Raw genomic sequence first — 19,317 nt, forward strand, 5'->3', positions numbered from 1 at the left:
TGTAGATTAGATTGCATGGGTCTAACACTCCCTGAGGTTGAGCTTTTATCCATTTTCCTTTTTTTTTTAAAAGAGCGTGAGTAAAACTTAACTCTTCATACTCTCTTCTTGAAATATTTGCCTGTTTTGAATTGTTTTGTCCATTCCCTCCTTCAGCACAATTTTTTAGGGCAGGTGTCCTTTACAGCCCTGAGTCCTTGGGAATGTTACGTGACCATTAGCTGTGAGTTTAAAGCTGTTCTTGCAGGAAACGGCCAAAAGGTGGCAGCATTTCCCCTTTACCGTATTTGGTTACTAGGGAAACAGAGCCTTAATGGAAGTGGTGTTGTAGGTTGTAAATTAGAATGGAATGTGCCAGGGAAAAGCCCTTTAAGTTTATGTCTCATTACTTCTTGTTCATATTTGTAGTTTACTTTTTATTTTTTATCCCAGTAAATATGATTACAATGGTTTGTTTGTTCTAGCTGTGCAAGATGTGGTTCTTTCACACATATACATGTATCTATTGTTCCTCGCATCCTTTTCCCATGTAGGTTATGACACAATGTTGAGTAGTCTTCTCCTGGTCTTCCGTACGTCTTTGGTGGTTATATATTTCACATGGTTTGTATATCTCTGTTAACCCCAATGTGGCAATGTATCCAATCCTCATCCCTTTCTATTTGGTGAACCATAAGTTTTTTAATGAATCTGTGATTGCCTTTCTCTGTGGAAATATCTTCATTGGTATCAATTTTTAAGTAACTCTTAAAAGTGATATGATAGGATATGTGTCTTTTGCTTTCTCACTTACTACACGTGGCGTGATTACGTCTAGACTCATCTATGGTGCTGCAAACGGCATTGTTTCATTTTTTTCACTAGCGAATATTCCATCTGTACATGGAGGAGTTCTTCTTTGTCCATCCATCTGTTGGTGGACTTTTTGGTTACTTCCATATCTTGGCTATTGTAATACTGTGCAGTGCAGATTTGCCTGCCTGTGTCTTTCCAATTCTCTCTTCTTAGGTTTTACGTCGAGGAGTGGGCCTGCTGGATCATATAGTAGCTCAATGTTTACCTTTTAAGGCACCTCCATTCTGTTCTCATTCGTGGCCCTTTCCAAGTTACGTCCCCTTTGAAGTTGAGGGTATGCATTTCTCCACAACACTTTCAGCATTTATTGTTTGTAGTTTTCTTGCTGATGGTTATTCTGACAAGTGTGAGCTGATACCTCTCTGTGGTTGAATTCGAATGTGCCACATAATCTGTTGAAATTGAGCTTTAAGGCATGTCCTTTGCTATGTTTCAAGCTGTGATTACCCCTTAGTTCTTCAAAGTGTTCTCTTTAAGTATGTGTCATATTTTGAAATGTTTTGGCCTTTACCTCCCTCAAGACATTTTGAGGGCCTGTTTCATTTACAGTTCTGCAGTACTTGTTCCTATGAAGTGACCATTAGCACAGGCTTTAAAGCTGCTTTTGCAGGTAACTGCCAGAGGGCGGCAGCCTTTCTATGTCCCCCACCCTGGTAACTAGGGAAAAGCCCTTGCGGCCTGTGGTGTTTCTCGGTTATAAATTAGAGTGGAGTGTGCCCGGACAAACCCACACAAGCTGATGTCTCCTTACTTTTGTTGGATTGTTACATTTAATTTTTATTTTTTATTGGAGTAATTTTCCACTGTGTACGTGGACCACTTCTACTTTGTGCATTCCTCGGTTGATGGACATTTTCATTGCTTCCAAGTGTTGGCTATGGTAAATATTGTTGGAGTGCAGGATTGCCAGGCTGTGACTTTTCGATTCTCATTTTCTCAGGTGATAGGCCCAGCAGTGGGTGTGATTGATTGACTGGTAGCACCGTGTTTCCCTTTTCAAAGCACCTTCTTTGTGTTTTCATTAGTGGCTCTTACCACGTCCCCCTTAGAATCCAGGGTACGCATTTCTCCACAATCGCTTCAGCATATATTGTTTGCAGCATTTATGCTAATGGCCCTTCTGGCTGCTGTGAGCTGATAGGTTTTTGTAATTTGGGTTTGCATGTCTTTGAAAATTCGTAAAACTCATCATTTTTCTCCACCGTTTTCTTTTCTGTTAAAAAAAAGGAAACAATTGGGAGTACAATAGAACTCTTGAAATTGTGTTCTTGGAAGGTTGCCCTCTTTTGAAATTTTTGGTCGATTTTCCACTCCAGAATTTTTTTAGAAAGCAGGTGTCTTTTAGCGAACTGCAAGTTTGGTGAATATTTAGTGACCTTTAGCAATGGGTTTAAATCTGCTGTTGTGGGAAGTGGCCTCAAGCAGGCAGCATATCTCCATTCCCATATCTGGGTACTAGGGCAGCAGAGCCTTTCTGGAAGTCGTGTTCCTAGTTTGTAAATTACATTGGAATGTGCATGGAGAAAGCCCCATAAGTATATGTCTCATTATTTCTTCTTGGTTTTAAAATTTTTTTTTAATTGGGGTAAAGCTTAGAATATTGTTTGTCCTAGGTGTACACCATCTGGTTCGTTTGTACATTATATATGTCTATTCAAGTACAGATCCTCTTCCCATGTAAAATGTTACTGATGGTTCCGCAGACCTCCCTTGCTATATGGTTGGTCTTTTTGAGATATGGATATAATATGTGTTTGTATACATATAGTAACACTAATCTTAATTTATCCATTCCCCCCACCTTTCCTTTTAGATGAGCATAGTTTGTTTTCTAAGTCTGTGAGTGTCTTTCTCTGTTTAAATATGTTCCTTTGTGTCAGTTATTAGATAACGCCTATAAGTGATATCATAGAATATAGGTCTTTTGCTTTCCGACTTACCTCATGTTTCGTGATTATCTCCAGACTCATTTGTGGTGCCTCAGAGAGCAGTGGTTCATTGTTTTCCATGGCTATTATTCCATTGTGTACATGGACCACTTCTTCTTTATCCATTCACCTGTTGTTGGACATTTTGATTGCTTCACTGTCTTGGCTATTGTGAATAAGGCTGCACTGCAGCTTTTGCGGCCTGTGTCTTCTCGATTCTTGTCTTCTCAAGTGAGAGGTCCATTGGTGCGCCTGCTGGATTGAATGGTACCTCCATTTTTACTTTTAAACACAGCTCCTTTCTGTTCTCATTATTGGCTGTTACCCCTTTACGTCTCACCAGCAGGTAGAGGGTACACAGTTCCCTAAAACCCCTTCAGCATTTATTGTTTGTAGACTTTTTGCTCATGGTCAGTCGACTGGTGTAAGTTGAAACTTTTTGTAGATTAGATTGCATGGGTCTAACACTCCCTGAGGTTGAGCTTTTATCCATTTTCCTTTTTTTTAAAAGAGCGTGAGTAAAACTTAACTCTTCATACTCTCTTCTTGAAACATTTGCCTGTTTTGAATTGTTTTGTCCATTCCCTCCTTCAGCACAAGTTTTTAGGGCAGGTGTCCTTTACAGCCCTGAGTCCTTGGGAATGTTAAGTGACCATTAGCTGTGAGTTTAAAGCTGTTCTTGCAGGAAACGGCCACAAGTTGGCAGCATTTCTCATTTACCATATTTGGTAACTGGGGAAACAGAGCCTTAATGGAAGTGGTGTTCTAGGTTGTAAATTAGAATGGAATGTGCCAGGGAAAAGCCCTTTAAGTTTATGTCTCATTACTTCTTGTTCATATTTGTAATTTACTTTTTATTTTTTATCCCAGCAAATATGATTACAATGGGTTGTTTGTTCTAGGTGTGCAAGATGTGGTTCTTTCACACATATACATGCATCTATTCTTCCTCGCATCCTTTTCCCATGTAGGTTATGACACAATGTTGAGTAGTCTTCTCCTGGTCTTCCGTACGTCTTTGGTGGTTATATATTTCACATGGTTTGTATATCTCTGTTAACCCCAATGTGGTAATGTATCCAATCCTCATCCCTTTCTATTTGGTGAACCATAAGTTTTTTAATGAATCTGTGATTGCCTTTCTCCGTGGAAATATCTTCATTGGTATCAATTTTTAAGTAACTCTTAAAAGTGATATGATAGGATATGTGCCTTTTGCTTTCTCACTTACTACACGTGACGTGATTACGTCTAGACTCATCTATGGTGCTTCAAATAGCAGTGTTTCATTTTTTTTCACTAGCGAATATTCCATCTGTACATGGAGGAGTTCTTCTTTGTCCATCCATCTGTTGGTGGACTTTTTGGTTACTTCCATATCTTGGCTATTGTAATGGTGTGCAATGCAGATTTGCCTGCCTGTGTCTTTCCAATTCTCTCTTCTTAGGTTATACGTCGAGTGGTGGGCCTGCTGGATCATATGGTAGCTCAGTGTTTACCTTTGTAAGGCACCTCCATTCTGTTCTCATTCGTGGCCCTTTCCAAGTTACGTCCCCTTTGATGTTGAGGGTATGCATTTCTCCACAACACCTTCAGCATTTATTGTTTGTAGTTTTCTTGCTGATGGTTATTCTGACAAGTGTGAGCTGATACCTCTCTGTGGTTGAATTCGAATGTGCCACATAATCTGTTGAAATTGAGTTTTAAGGAATGTCCTTTTCTATTTTTCAAGCTGTGATTAACCCTTAGTTCTTCAAAGTGTTCTCTTTAAGTATGTGTCACATTTTGAAATGTTTTGGCCTTTACCTCCCTCAAGACATTTTGAGGGCAGGTTTCATTTACAGTTCTGCAGTACTTGTTCCTCTGAAGTGGCCATTAGCACAGGCTTAAAAGCTGCTTTTGCAGGTAACTGCCAGAGGGCGGCAGCCTTTCTATGTCCCCCACCCTGGTAACTAGGGAAAAGCCCTTGCGGCCTGTGGTGTTTCTCGGTTATAAATTAGAGTGGAGTGTGCCCGGACAAACCCACACAAGCTGATGTCTCCTTACCTTTGTTGGATTTTTACATTTAATTTTTATTTTTTATTGGAGTAATTTTCCACTGTGTACGTGGACCACTTCTACTTTGTGCATTCCTCGGTTGATGGACATTTTCATTGCTTCCAAGTGTTGGCTATGGTAAATATTGTTGGAGTGCAGGATTGCCAGGCTGTGACTTTTCGATTCTCATTTTCTCAGGTGATAGGCCCAGCAGTGGGTGTGATTGATCGACTGGTAGCACAGTGTTTCCCTTTTCAAAGCACCTTCTTTGTGTTTTCATTAGTGGCTCTTACCACGTCCCCCTTAGAATCCAGGGTACGCATTTCTCCACAATCGCTTCAGCATTTATTGTTTGCAGCATTTATGCTAATGGCCCTTCTGGCTGCTGTGAGCTGATAGGTTTTTGTAATTTGGGTTTGCATGTCTTTGAAAATTCGTAAAACTCATCATTTTTCTCCACCGTTTTCTTTTCTGTTAAAAAAAAAAAGGAAACAATTGGGAGTACAATAGAACTCTTGAAATTGTGTTCTTGGAAGGTTGCCCTCTTTTGAAATTTTTGGTCGATTTTCCACCCCAGAATTTTTTTAGAAAGCAGGTGTCTTTTACCGAACTGCAAGTTTGGTGAATATTTAGTGACGTTTAGCAATGGGTTTAAATTTGCTGTTGTGGGAAGTGGCCTCAAGCAGGCAGCATGTCTCCATTCCCATATCTGGGTACTAGGGCAGCAGAGCCTTTCTGGAGGTCGTGTTCCTAGTTTGTAAATTACATTGGAATGTGCATGGAGAAAGCCCCATAAGTTTATGTCTCATTATTTCTTCTTGGTTTTAAAATTTTTTTTAATTGGGGTAAATCTTAGAATATTGTTTGTGCTAGGTGTACACCATCTGGTTCGTTTGTACATTATATATGTCTATTCAAGTACAGATACTCTTCCCATGTAAAATGTTACTGAGGGTTCCGCAGACCTCCTTTGTTATATGGTTGGTCTTTGTGAGATATGTATATAATATGTGTTTGTATACATATAGTAACACTAATCTTAATTTCTCTATTCCCCCCACCTTTCCTTTTAGATGAGCATAGTTTGTTTTCTAAGTCTGTGAGTGTCTTTCTCTGTGGAAATATGTTCCTTTGTGTCAGTTATTAGATAACGCCTATAAGTGATATCATAGAATATAGGTCTTTTGCTTTCCGACTTACCTCATGTTTTGTGATTATCTCCAGACTCATTTGTGGTGCCTCAGAGAGCAGTGGTTCATTGTTTTCCATGGCTATTATTTCATTGTGTACATGGACCACTTCTTCTTTATCCATTTACCGGTTGTTGGACATTTTGATTGCTTCACTGTCTTGGCTATTGTCAATAAGGCTGCACTGCAACTTTTGCGGCCTGTGTCTTCTCGATTCTTGTCTTCTCAAGTGAGAGGTCCATTGGTGCGCCTGCTGGAGTGAATGGTACCTCCATTTTTACTTTTAAACACAGCTCCTTTCTGTTCTCATTATTGGCTGTTACCCCTTTACATCTCACCAGCAGGTAGAGGGTACACAGTTCCCTAAAACCCCTTCAGCATTTATTGTTTGTAGACTTTTTGCTCATGGTCAGTCGACTGGTGTAAGTTGAAACTTTTTGTAGATTAGATTGCATGGGTCTAACACTCCCTGAGGTTGAGCTTTTATCCATTTTCCTTTTTTTTAAAAGAGCGTGAGTAAAACTTAACTCTTCATACTCTCTTCTTGAAACATTTGCCTGTTTTGAATTGTTTTGTCCATTCCCTCCTTCAGCACAAGTTTTTAGGGCAGGTGTCCTTTACAGCCCTGAGTCCTTGGGAATGTTAAGTGACCATTAGCTGTGAGTTTAAAGCTGCTCTTGCAGGAAACGGCCACAAGTTGGCAGCATTTCTCATTTACCATATTTGGTAACTGGGGAAACAGAGCCTTAATGGAAGTGGTGTTCTAGGTTGTAAATTAGAATGGAATGTGCCAGGGAAAAGCCCTTTAAGTTTATGTCTCATTCCTTCTTGTTCATATTTGTAATTTACTTTTTATTTTTTATCCCAGCAAATATGATTACAATGGGTTGTTTGTTCTAGGTGTGCAAGATGTGGTTCTTTCACACATATACATGCATCTATTCTTCCTCGCATCCTTTTCCCATGTAGGTTATGACACAATGTTGAGTAGTCTTCTCCTGGTCTTCCGTGCGTCTTTGGTGGTTATATATTTCACATGGTTTGTATATCTCTGTTAACCCCAATGTGGTAATGTATCCAATCCTCATCCCTTTCTATTTGGTGAACCATAAGTTTTTTAATGAATCTGTGATTGCCTTTCTCCGTGGAAATATCTTCATTGGTATCAATTTTTAAGTAACTCTTAAAAGTGATATGATAGGATATGTGCCTTTTGCTTTCTCACTCACTACACGTGACGTGATTACGTCTAGACTCATCTATGGTGCTTCAAATAGCAGTGTTTCATTTTTTTTCACTAGCGAATATTCCATCTGTACATGGAGGAGTTCTTCTTTGTCCATCCATCTGTTGGTGGACTTTTTGGTTACTTCCATATCTTGGCTATTGTAATGGTGTGCAATGCAGATTTGCCTGCCTGTGTCTTTCCAATTCTCTCTTCTTAGGTTATACGTCGAGTGGTGGGCCTGCTGGATCATATGGTAGCTCAGTGTTTACCTTTTTAAGGCACCTCCATTCTGTTCTCATTCGTGGCCCTTTCCAAGTTACGTCCCCTTTGATGTTGAGGGTATGCATTTCTCCACAACACCTTCAGCATTTATTGTTTGTAGTTTTCTTGCTGATGGTTATTCTGACAAGTGTGAGCTGATACCTCTCTGTGGTTGAATTCGAATGTGCCACATAATCTGTTGAAATTGAGCTTTAAGGAATGTCCTTTTCTATGTTTCAAGCTGTGATTAACCCTTAGTTCTTCAAAGTGTTCTCTTTAAGTATGTGTCACATTTTGAAATGTTTTGGCCTTTACCTCCCTCAAGACATTTTGAGGGCAGGTTTCATTTACAGTTCTGCAGTACTTGTTCCTATGAAGTGGCCATTAGCACAGGCTTAAAAGCTGCTTTTGCAGGTAACTGCCAGAGGGCGGCAGCCTTTCTATGTCCCCCACCCTGGTAACTAGGGAAAAGCCCTTGCGGCCTGTGGTGTTTCTCGGTTATAAATTAGAGTGGAGTGTGCCCGGACAAACCCACACAAGCTGATGTGTGGGTTTACTTTTGTTGGAGTCTGAGATATAATGTGCTGATTACTTTTGTTGGATTTTTACATTTAATTTTTATTTTTTATTGGAGTAATTTTCCACCGTGTTCGTGGACCACTTCTACTTTGTGCATTCTTCGGTTGATGGACATTTTCATTGCTTCCAAGTGTTGGCTATGGTAAATATTGTTGGAGTGCCCGATTGCCAGGCTGTGACTTTTCGATTCTCATTTTCTCAGGTGATAGGCCCAGCAGTGGGTGTGATTGATTGACTGGTAGCACAGTGTTTCCCTTTTCAAAGCACCTTCTTTGTGTTTTCATTAGTGGCTCTTACCACGTCCCCCTTAGAATCCAGGGTACGCATTTCTCCACAATCGCTTCAGCATTTATTGTTTGCAGCATTTATGCTAATGGCCCTTCTGGCTGCTGTGAGCTGATAGGTTTTTGTAATTTGGGTTTGCATGTCTTTGAAAATTCGTAAAACTCATCATTTTTCTCCACCGTTTTCTTTTCTGTTAAAAAAAAGGAAACAATTGGGAGTACAATAGAACTCTTGAAATTGTGTTCTTGGAAGGTTGCCCTCTTTTGAAATTTTTGGTCGATTTTCCACCCCAGAATTTTTTTAGAAAGCAGGTGTCTTTTACCGAACTGAGAGTTTGGTGAATATTTAGTGACGTTTAGCAATGGGTTTAAATTTGCTGTTGTGGGAAGTGGCCTCAAGCAGGCAGCATGTCTCCATTCCCATATCTGGGTACTAGGGCAGCAGAGCCTTTCTGGAGGTCGTGTTCCTAGTTTGTAAATTACATTGGAATGTGCATGGAGAAAGCCCCATAAGTTTATGTCTCATTATTTCTTCTTGGTTTTAAAATTTTTTTTAATTGGGGTAAATCTTAGAATATTGTTTGTCCTAGGTGTACACCATCTGGTTCGTTTGTACATTATATATGTCTATTCAAGTACAGATACTCTTCCCATGTAAAATGTTACTGAGGGTTCCGCAGACCTCCCTTGCTATATGGTTGGTCTTTTTGAGATATGTATATAATATGTGTTTGTATACATATAGTAACACTAATCTTAATTTATCTATTCCCCCCACCTTTCCTTTTAGATGAGCATAGTTTGTTTTCTAAGTCTGTGAGTGTCTTTCTCTGTGGAAATATGTTCCTTTGTGTCAGTTATTAGATAACGCCTATAAGTGATATCATAGAATAGAGGTCTTTTGCTTTCCGACTTACCTCATGTTTTGTGATTATCTCCAGACTCATTTGTGGTGCCTCAGAGAGCAGTGGTTCATTGTTTTCCATGGCTATTATTCCATTGTGTACATGGAGCACATCTTCTTTGTGCATTCCTCTGGTGATGCACGTATTCATTGCTTCCAAATATTGGGTATGGTAAATGTTGCTGGAGTGCAGGATTGCCAACTCCTGTCTTTTTGATCCTCATCTTCTCAGGTGATAGCCCCTGCAGTGGGCATGGAAAAATGCTCAACATCTTGAATTAATAAAGACATGCTAATCCAATCTACAAAAACATTTACCTCACAACAGTCAGAATGATCATCACCAAAAAATCTACAAACGATAAATGCTGAACGGGTATTAGAGAACTGTGTACCCTCTAGCAGCTGATTGGATGTAAACTGGTAACAGTCAGTAGTGAGAACATAATGGAGGTGAGTTTAAAGGTAAACATTGAGCTACTATATGATCTGGAAAGCCCACTTCTGGGAGTATCACCTTAGAAGACCAGAATCAAAAAGACACAGGCTGGCAATCCTGCACTGCTGCAATATTTACCATAGCCAAAAGTTGGAAACAACCAAAATGTCCTTCAACAGATGAATGCACAAAGAAGAAATTTTCATTGTACACTGTCGAATATTAGCCATGGAAAAGAGTGAAACAGTGACGTTTGCAAAACCATAGAAAGACCTAGAGATAATCACAGAACTTGAAGTAACGAAGAAACCGAAAGACAGATATCCTCTGATATCACTTTTAGGTTTTACCTAAAAATTGATACACATGAAGTTATTTCCAAGACAAGGGCCCTAATGGATGAAGAAAACAAAACCATATTTAACCAAATGGAAATGTGTGAGGCATGTATAAATTAGGATATGCTGGATTACAGACCTATACTAATACATATGAAAAATATAAATCACCAAACCTAGGCTATACCTACAGATGTCTACTGAACACTCCGTAATAACCTACGTGGGATAGGATCCAAAGATCTATAGATACATATATATAATGAACCAGATTTTGTACACCTAGAAGAAACACAACATTTTAATCAAATTTGCTCTAATAAAAAATAAATTTAAAAATCAAACAAAAAGTAAGGAGATATTAGCTGTTGGGTGTTGTCTTGGCACATTCCACTCTAATTTTCAGCCTACTAACACGATTTCCAGGAAGGCTCTGTTGCCCAAGTGCCGAGAGTTGGAAATGCTGCCTCCTTGTGGCCATTTAACGCAAGACCAGCTTTAACCCCACAGCTAATGGTCAGTTAATATTCACAAGGACTCAGGGCTGTAAAGGACACCTGTCCTCAAAAAATGTCCTGGGGCAGGGAAAGGGCAAAAAACTCAACACACAGCAAATTTTTCAAGAAGATCATTGGTAAGTTTTACTCACTTTTTTTTAAGGGGTAAGTTTTACACACTTTTTTTAAAAAAGGAAAATAGATATAAACTACACATAAAGAATTATTAGACTAATGCAAATCTAATCTACAAAAAGTTTCAACTCGCACCAGTCAAATAAACATTAGCAAAACGTCTACGAACAATAAATGCTGAAGGGGTTTTAGCCAACTCTGTGACCTGAAGCGGCTGGTGAGATGTAAAGTGGTAAGAGCCAATAATGAGAAGAGAAAGGAGCTGCGTTTAAAAGTAAAAATTGAGCCACCATTTGATCCAGCAGGACCAGAGCTGGGCCTATCACCAGAGAAGAGCAGAATCGAGAAGACACAGGCTGCAAAAGCTGCACTGCAGCAGTATTCACAATAGGCAAGACAAGGAAGCAACCAAAATGCCCATCAACATGAATAGACAAAGAAGAAGTGGTCGGGGTACACAATGGAATATTTGCCATAGGAAACAATAAAACACTGATCTTTGCAGCACCGTAGATGAGCCTAGACGTAATCACAGAACATGAGGTACTTCGGAAAGCAAAAGAAAAATATACTATGATATTACTTATAGGTATTATCTAACAACTGACACAAATGAACATATTTCCACAGAGAAAGACACTCACAGACTTAGAAAACAAACTATGCTCATCTAAAACGAAAGGTGGGGGGAATGGATAAATTAAGATTAGTGTTACTATATGTATACAAACACATATTATATACATATCTCAAAAAGACCAACCATATAGCAAGGGAGGTCTGCGGAACCCTCAGTAACATTTTACATGGGAAGAGGATCTGTACTTGAATAGACATATATAATGTACAAACGAACCAGATGGTGTACACCTAGGACAAACAATATTCTAAGCTTTACCCCAATTAAAAAAAAATTTAAAACCAAGAAGAAATAATGAGACATAAACTTATGGGGCTTTCTAAATGCACATTCCAATGTAATTTACAAACTAGGAACACGACTTCCAGAAAGGCTCTGCTGCCCTAGTAGCCAGATATGGGAATGGAGATATGCTTCCTGCTTGAGGCCACTTCCTACAACAGCAGCTTTAAACCCATTGCTAAAGGTCACTAAATATTCACCAAACTTGCAGTTCGGTAAAAGACACCTGCTTTCTAAAAAAATTCTGGGGTGGAAAATCGACCAAAAATTTCAAAAGAGGGCAACCTTCCAAGAACACAATTTCAAGAGTTCTATTGTACTCCCAATTGTTTCCTTTTTTTTAACAGAAAAGAAAACGGTGGAGAAAAATGATGAGTTTTACGAATTTTCAAAGACATGCAAACCCAAATTACAAAAACCTATCAGCTCACAGCAGCCAGTAGGGCCATTAGCATAAATGCTGCAAACAATAAATGCTGAAGCGATTGTGGAGAAATGCGTACCCTGGATTCTAAGGGGGACGTGGTAAGAGCCACTAATGAAAACACAAAGAAGGTGCTTTGAAAAGGGTAACACGGTGCTACCAGTCAATCAATCACACCCACTGCTGGGCCTATCACCTGAGAAAATGAGAATCGAAAAGTCACAGCCTGGCAATCCTGCACTCCAACAATATTTACCATAGCCAACACTTGGAAGCAATGAAAATGTCCATCAACCGAGGAATGCACAAAGTAGAAGTGGTCCACGTACACAGTGGAAAATTACTCCAAAAAAATAAAAATTAAATGTAACAATCCAACAAAAGTAAGGAGACATCAGCTTGTGTGGGTTTGTCCGGGCACACTCCACTCTAATTTATAACCGAGAAACACCACAGGCCGCAAGGGCTTTTCCCTAGTTACCAGGGTGGGGGACATAGAAAGGCTGCCGCCCTCTGGCAGTTACCTGCAAAAGCAGCTTTTAAGCCTGTGCTAATGGTCACTTCATAGGAACAAGTACTGCAGAACTGTAAATGAAACAGGCCCTCAAAATGTCTTGAGGGAGGTAAAGGCCAAAACATTTCAAAATGTGACACATACTTAAAGAGAACACTTTGAAGAACTAAGGGGTAATCACAGCTTGAAACATAGAAAAGGACATGCCTTAAAGCTCAATTTCAACAGATTATGTGGCACATTCGAATTCAACCACAGAGAGGTATCAGTTCACACTTGTCAGAATAACCATCAGCAAGAAAACTACAAACAATAAATGCTGAAGGTGTTGTGGAGAAATGCATACCCTCAACTTCAAAGGGGACGTAACTTGGAAAGGGCAAGAATGAGTACAGAATGGAGGTGCCTTAAAAAGGTAAACATTGAGCTACTATATGATCCAGCAGGCCCACTCCTCGACGTAAAACCTAAGAAGAGAGAATTTGAAAGACACAGGCAGGCAAATCTGCACTGCACAGTATTACAATAGCCAAGATATGGAAGTAACCAAAAAGTCCACCAACAGATGGATGGACAAAGAAGAACTCCTCCATGTACAGATGGAATATTCGCTAGTGAAAAAAATGAAACAATGCCGTTTGCAGCACCATAGATGAGTCTAGACGTAATCACGCCACGTGTAGTAAGTGAGAAAGGAGAAGACACATATCCTATCATATCACTTTTAAGAGTTACTTAAAAATTGATACCAATGAAGATATTTCCACAGAGAAAGGCAATCACAGATTCATTAAAAAACTTATGGTTCACCAAATAGAAAGGGATGAGGATTGGATACATTACCATGTTGGGGTTAACAGAGATATACAAACCATGTGAAATATATAACCACCAAAGACGTACGGAAGACCAGGAGAAGACTACTCAACATTGTGTCATAACCTACATGGGAAAAGGAGGCGAGGAAGAATAGATACATGTATATGTGTGAAAGAACCACATCTTGCACACCTAGAACAAACAAACCATTGTAATCATATTTGCTGGGATAAAAAATAAAAAGTAAACTACAAATACGAACAAGAAGTAATGAGACATAAACTTAAAGGGCTTTTCCCTGGCACATTCCATTCTAATTTACAACCTACAACACCACTTCCATTAAGGCTCTGTTTCCCTAGTAACCAAATATGGTAAAGGGGAAATGCTGCCACCTTGTGGCCGTTTCCTGCAAGAACAGCTTTAAACTCACAGCTAATGGTCACTTAACATTCCCAAGGACTCAGGGCTGTAAAGGACACCTGCCCTAAAAAATTGTGCTGAAGGAAGGAATGGACAAAACAATTCAAAACAGGCAAATATTTCAAGAAGAGAGTATGAAGAGTTAAGTTTTACTCACGCTCTTTTAAAAAAAAGGAAAATGGATAAAAGCTCAACCTCAGGGAGTGTTAGACCCATGCAATCTAATCTACAAAAAGTTTCAACTTACACCAGTTGCCTTACCATCAGCAAAAAGTCAACAAACAATAAATGCTGAAGGGGTTTTAGAGAACTGTGTACACTCTACCTGCTGGTGAGACGTGAAGGGGTAACAGCCAATAATGAGAACAGAAAGGAGCTGTGTTTAAAAGTATAACTGCAGGCACCATTCAATGCAGCAGGCGCACCATTGGACCTCTCACCTGAGAAGACAAGAATCGAGAAGACACAGGCCGCAAAAGCTGCAGTGCAGCCTTATTCACAATAGCCAAGACAGTGGAGCAATCAAAATGTCCAACAACAGGTGAATGGATAAAGAAGAAGTGGTCCATGTACACAATGGAATAATAGCCATGGAAAACAATGAACCACTGCTCTCTGAGGCACCACAAATGAGTCTGGAGATAATCACGAAACATGAGGTAAGTCGGAAAGCAAAAGACCTATATTCTATGATATCACTTATAGGCGTTATCTAAAAACTGACACAAAGGAACATATTTCCACAGAGAAAGACACTCACAGACTTAGAAAACAAACTATGCTCATCTAAAAGGAAAGGTGGGGGGAATGGATAAATTAAGATTAGTGTTACTATATGTATACAAACACATATTATATCCATATCTCAAAAAGACCAACCATATAGCAAGGGAGGTCTGCGGAACCGTCAGTAACATTTTACATGGGAAGAGGATCTGTACTTGAATAGACATATATAATGTACAAACGAACCAGATGGTGTACACCTATGACAAACAATATTCTAAGCTTTACCCCAATTAAAAAAAAATGTTAAAACCAAGAAGAAATAATGAGACATAAACTTATGGGGCTTTCTCCATGCACATTCCAATGTAATTTACAAACTAGGAACACGACTTCCAGAAAGGCTCTGCTGCCCTAGTACCCAGATATGGGAATGGAGATATGCTGCCTGCTTGAGGCCACTTCCCACAACAGCAGATTTAAACCCATTGCTAAAGGTCACTAAATATTCACCAAACTTGCAGTTCGCTAAAAGACACCTGCTTTCTAAAAAAATTCTGGGGTGGAAATCGACCAAAAATTTCAAAAGAGGGCAACCTTCCAAGAACACAATTTCAAGAGTTCTATTGTACTCCCAATTGTTTCCTTTTTTTTAACAGAAAAGAAAACGGTGGAGAAAAATGATGAGTTTTACGAATTTTCAAAGACATGCAAACCCAAATTACAAAAACCTATCAGCTCACAGCAGCCAGAAGGGCCATTAGCATAAATGCTGCAAACAATATATGCTGAAGCGATTGTGGAGAAATGCGTACCCTCGATTCTAAGGGGGACGTGGTAAGAGCCACTAATGAAAACACAAAGAAGGTGCTTTGAAAAGGGAAACACCGTGCTACCAGTCAATCAATCACACCCACTGCTGGGCCTATCACCTGAGAAAATGAGAATCGAAAAGTCACAGCCTGGCAATCCGGCACTCCAACAATATTTACCATAGCCAACACTTGGAAGCAATGAAAATGTCCATCAACCGAGGAATGCACAAAGTAGAAGTGGTCCACGTACACAGTGGAAAATTACTCCAAAAAAATAAAAATTAAATGTAAAAATCCAACAAAAGTAAGGAGACATCAGCTTGTGTGGGTTTGTCCGGGCACACTCCACTCTAATTTATAACCGAGAAACACCACAGGCCGCAAGGGCTTTTCCCTAGTTACCAGGGTGGGGGACATAGAAAGGCTGCCGCCCTCTGGCAGTTACCTGCAAAAGCAGCTTTTAAGCCTGTGCTAATGGTCACTTCATAGGAACAAGTACTGCAGAACTGTAAATGAAACAGGCCCTCAAAATGTCTTGAGGGAGGTAAAGGCCAAAACATTTCAAAATGTGACACATACTTAAAGAGAACACTTTGAAGAACTAAGGGGTAATCACAGCTTGAAACATAGAAAAGGACATGCCTTAAAGCTCAATTTCAACAGATTATGTGGCACATTCGAATTCAACCACAGAGAGGTATCAGCTCACACTTGTCAGAATAACCATCAGCAAGAAAACTACAAACAATAAATGCTGAAGGTGTTGTGGAGAAATGCATACCCTAAACTTCAAAGGGGACGTAACTTGGAAAGGGCAAGAATGAGTACAGAATGGAGGTGCCTTAAAAAGGTAAACATTGAGCTACTATATGATCCAGCAGGCCCACTCCTCGACGTAAAACCTAAGAAGAGAGAATTTGAAAGACACAGGCAGGCAAATCTGCACTGCACAGTATTACAATAGCCAAGATATGGAAGTAACCAAAAAGTCCACCAACAGATGGATGGACAAAGAAGAACTCCTCCATGTACAGATGGAATATTCGCTAGTGAAAAAAATGAAACAATGCCGTTTGCAGCACCATAGATGAGTCTAGACGTAATCACGCCACGTGTAGTAAGTGAGAAAGGAGAAGACACATATCCTATCATATCACTTTTAAGAGTTACTTAAAAATTGATACCAATGAAGATATTTCCACAGAGAAAGGCAATCACAGATTCATTAAAAAACTTATGGTTCACCAAATAGAAAGGGATGAGGATTGGATACATTACCATGTTGGGGTTAACAGAGATATACAAACCATGTGAAATATATAACCACCAAAGACGTACGGAAGACCAGGAGAAGACTACTCAACATTGTGTCATAACCTACATGGGAAAAGGAGGCGAGGAAGAATAGATACATGTATATGTGTGAAAGAACCACATCTTGCACACCTAGAACAAACAAACCATTGTAATCATATTTGCTGGGATAAAAAATAAAAAGTAAACTACAAATACGAACAAGAAGTAATGAGACATAAACTTAAAGGGCTTTTCCCTGGCACATTCCATTCTAATTTACAACCTACAACACCACTTCCATTAAGGCTCTGTTTCCCTAGTAACCAAATATGGTAAAGGGGAAATGCTGCCACCTTGTGGCCGTTTCCTGCAAGAACAGCTTTAAACTCACAGCTAATGGTCACTTAACATTCCCAAGGACTCAGGGCTGTAAAGGACACCTGCCCTAAAAAATTGTGCTGAAGGAAGGAATGGACAAAACAATTCAAAACAGGCAAATATTTCAAGAAGAGAGTATGAAGAGTTAAGTTTTACTCACGCTCTTTTAAAAAAAAGGAAAATGGATAAAAGCTCAACCTCAGGGAGTGTTAGACCCATGCAATCTAATCTACAAAAAGTTTCAACTTACACCAGTTGCCTTACCATCAGCAAAAAGTCAACAAACAATAAATGCTGAAGGGGTTTTAGAGAACTGTGTACACTCTACCTGCTGGTGAGACGTGAAGGGGTAACAGCCAATAATGAGAACAGAAAGGAGCTGTGTTTAAAAGTATAACTGCAGGCACCATTCAATGCAGCAGGCGCACCATTGGACCTCTCACCTGAGAAGACAAGAATCGAGAAGACACAGGCCGCAAAAGCTGCAGTGCAGCCTTATTCACAATAGCCAAGACAGTGGAGCAATCAAAATGTCCAACAACAGGTGAATGGATAAAGAAGAAGTGGTCCATGTACACAATGGAATAATAGCCATGGAAAACAATGAACCACTGCTCTCTGAGGCACCACAAATGAGTCTGGAGATAATCACGAAACATGAGGTAAGTCGGAAAGCAAAAGACCTATATTCTATGATATCACTTATAGGCGTTATCTAATAACTGACACAAAGGAACATATTTCCACAGAGAAAGACACTCACAGACTTAGAAAACAAACTATGCTCATCTAAAAGGAAAGGTGGGGGGAATGGATAAATTAAGATTAGTGTTACTATATGTATACAAACACATATTATATCCATATCTCAAAAAGACCAACCATATAGCAAGGGAGGTCTGCGGAACCGTCAGTAACATTTTACATGGGAAGAGGATCTGTACTTGAATAGACATATATAATGTACAAACGAACCAGATGGTGTACACCTAGGACAAACAATATTCTAAGCTTTACCCCAATTAAAAAAAAATGTTAAAACCAAGAAGAAATAATGAGACATAAACTTATGGGGCTTTCTCCATGCACATTCCAATGTAATTTACAAACTAGGAACACGACTTCCAGAAAGGCTCTGCTGCCCTAGTACCCAGATATGGGAATGGAGATATGCTGCCTGCTTGAGGCCACTTCCCACAACAGCAGATTTAAACCCATTGCTAAAGGTCACTAAATATTCACCAAACTTGCAGTTCGCTAAAAGACACCTGCTTTCTAAAAAAATTCTGGGGTGGAAATCGACCAAAAATTTCAAAAGAGGGCAACCTTCCAAGAACACAATTTCAAGAGTTCTATTGTACTCCCAATTGTTTCCTTTTTTTTAACAGAAAAGAAAACGGTGGAGAAAAATGATGAGTTTTACGAATTTTCAAAGACATGCAAACCCAAATTACAAAAACCTATCAGCTCACAGCAGCCAGAAGGGCCATTAGCATAAATGCTGCAAACAATAAATGCTGAAGCGATTGTGGAGAAATGCGTACCCTGGATTCTAAGGGGGACGTGGTAAGAGCCACTAATGAAAACACAAAGAAGGTGCTTTGAAAAGGGAAACACGGTGCTACCAGTCAATCAATCACACCCACTGCTGGGCCTATCACCTGAGAAAATGAGAATCGAAAAGTCACAGGCTGGCAATCCTGCACTCCAACAATATTTACCATAGCCAACACTTGGAAGCAATGAAAATGTCCATCAACCGAGGAATGCACAAAGTAGAAGTGGTCCACGTACACAGTGGAAAATTACTCCAATAAAAAATAAAAATTAAATGTAAAAATCCAACAAAAGTAAGGAGACATCAGCTTGTGTGGGTTTGTCCGGGCACACTCCACTCTAATTTATAACCGAGAAACACCACAGGCCGCAAGGGCTTTTCCCTAGTTACCAGGGTGGGGGACCTAGAAAGGCTGCCGCCCTCTGGCAGTTACCTGCAAAAGCAGCTTTAAAGCCTGTGCTAATGGTCACTTCATAGGAACAAGTACTGCAGAACTGTAAATGAAACAGGCCCTCAAAATGTCTTGAGGGAGGTAAAGGCCAAAACATTTCAAAATGTGACACATACTTAAAGAGAACACTTTGAAGAACTAAGGGGTAATCACAGCTTGAAAAATAGAAAAGGACATTCCTTAAAGCTCAATTTCAACAGATTATGTGGCACATTCGAATTCAACCACAGAGAGGTATCAGCTCACACTTGTCAGAATAACCATCAGCAAGAAAACTACAAACACTAAATGCTGAAGGTGTTGTGGAGAAATGCAT

The sequence above is a fragment of the Balaenoptera borealis genome (genome assembly GCF_965194805.1).
Source record: "Balaenoptera borealis genome assembly, chromosome: 7".
In the NCBI taxonomy this organism is placed as follows: domain Eukaryota; kingdom Metazoa; phylum Chordata; class Mammalia; order Artiodactyla; family Balaenopteridae; genus Balaenoptera; species Balaenoptera borealis.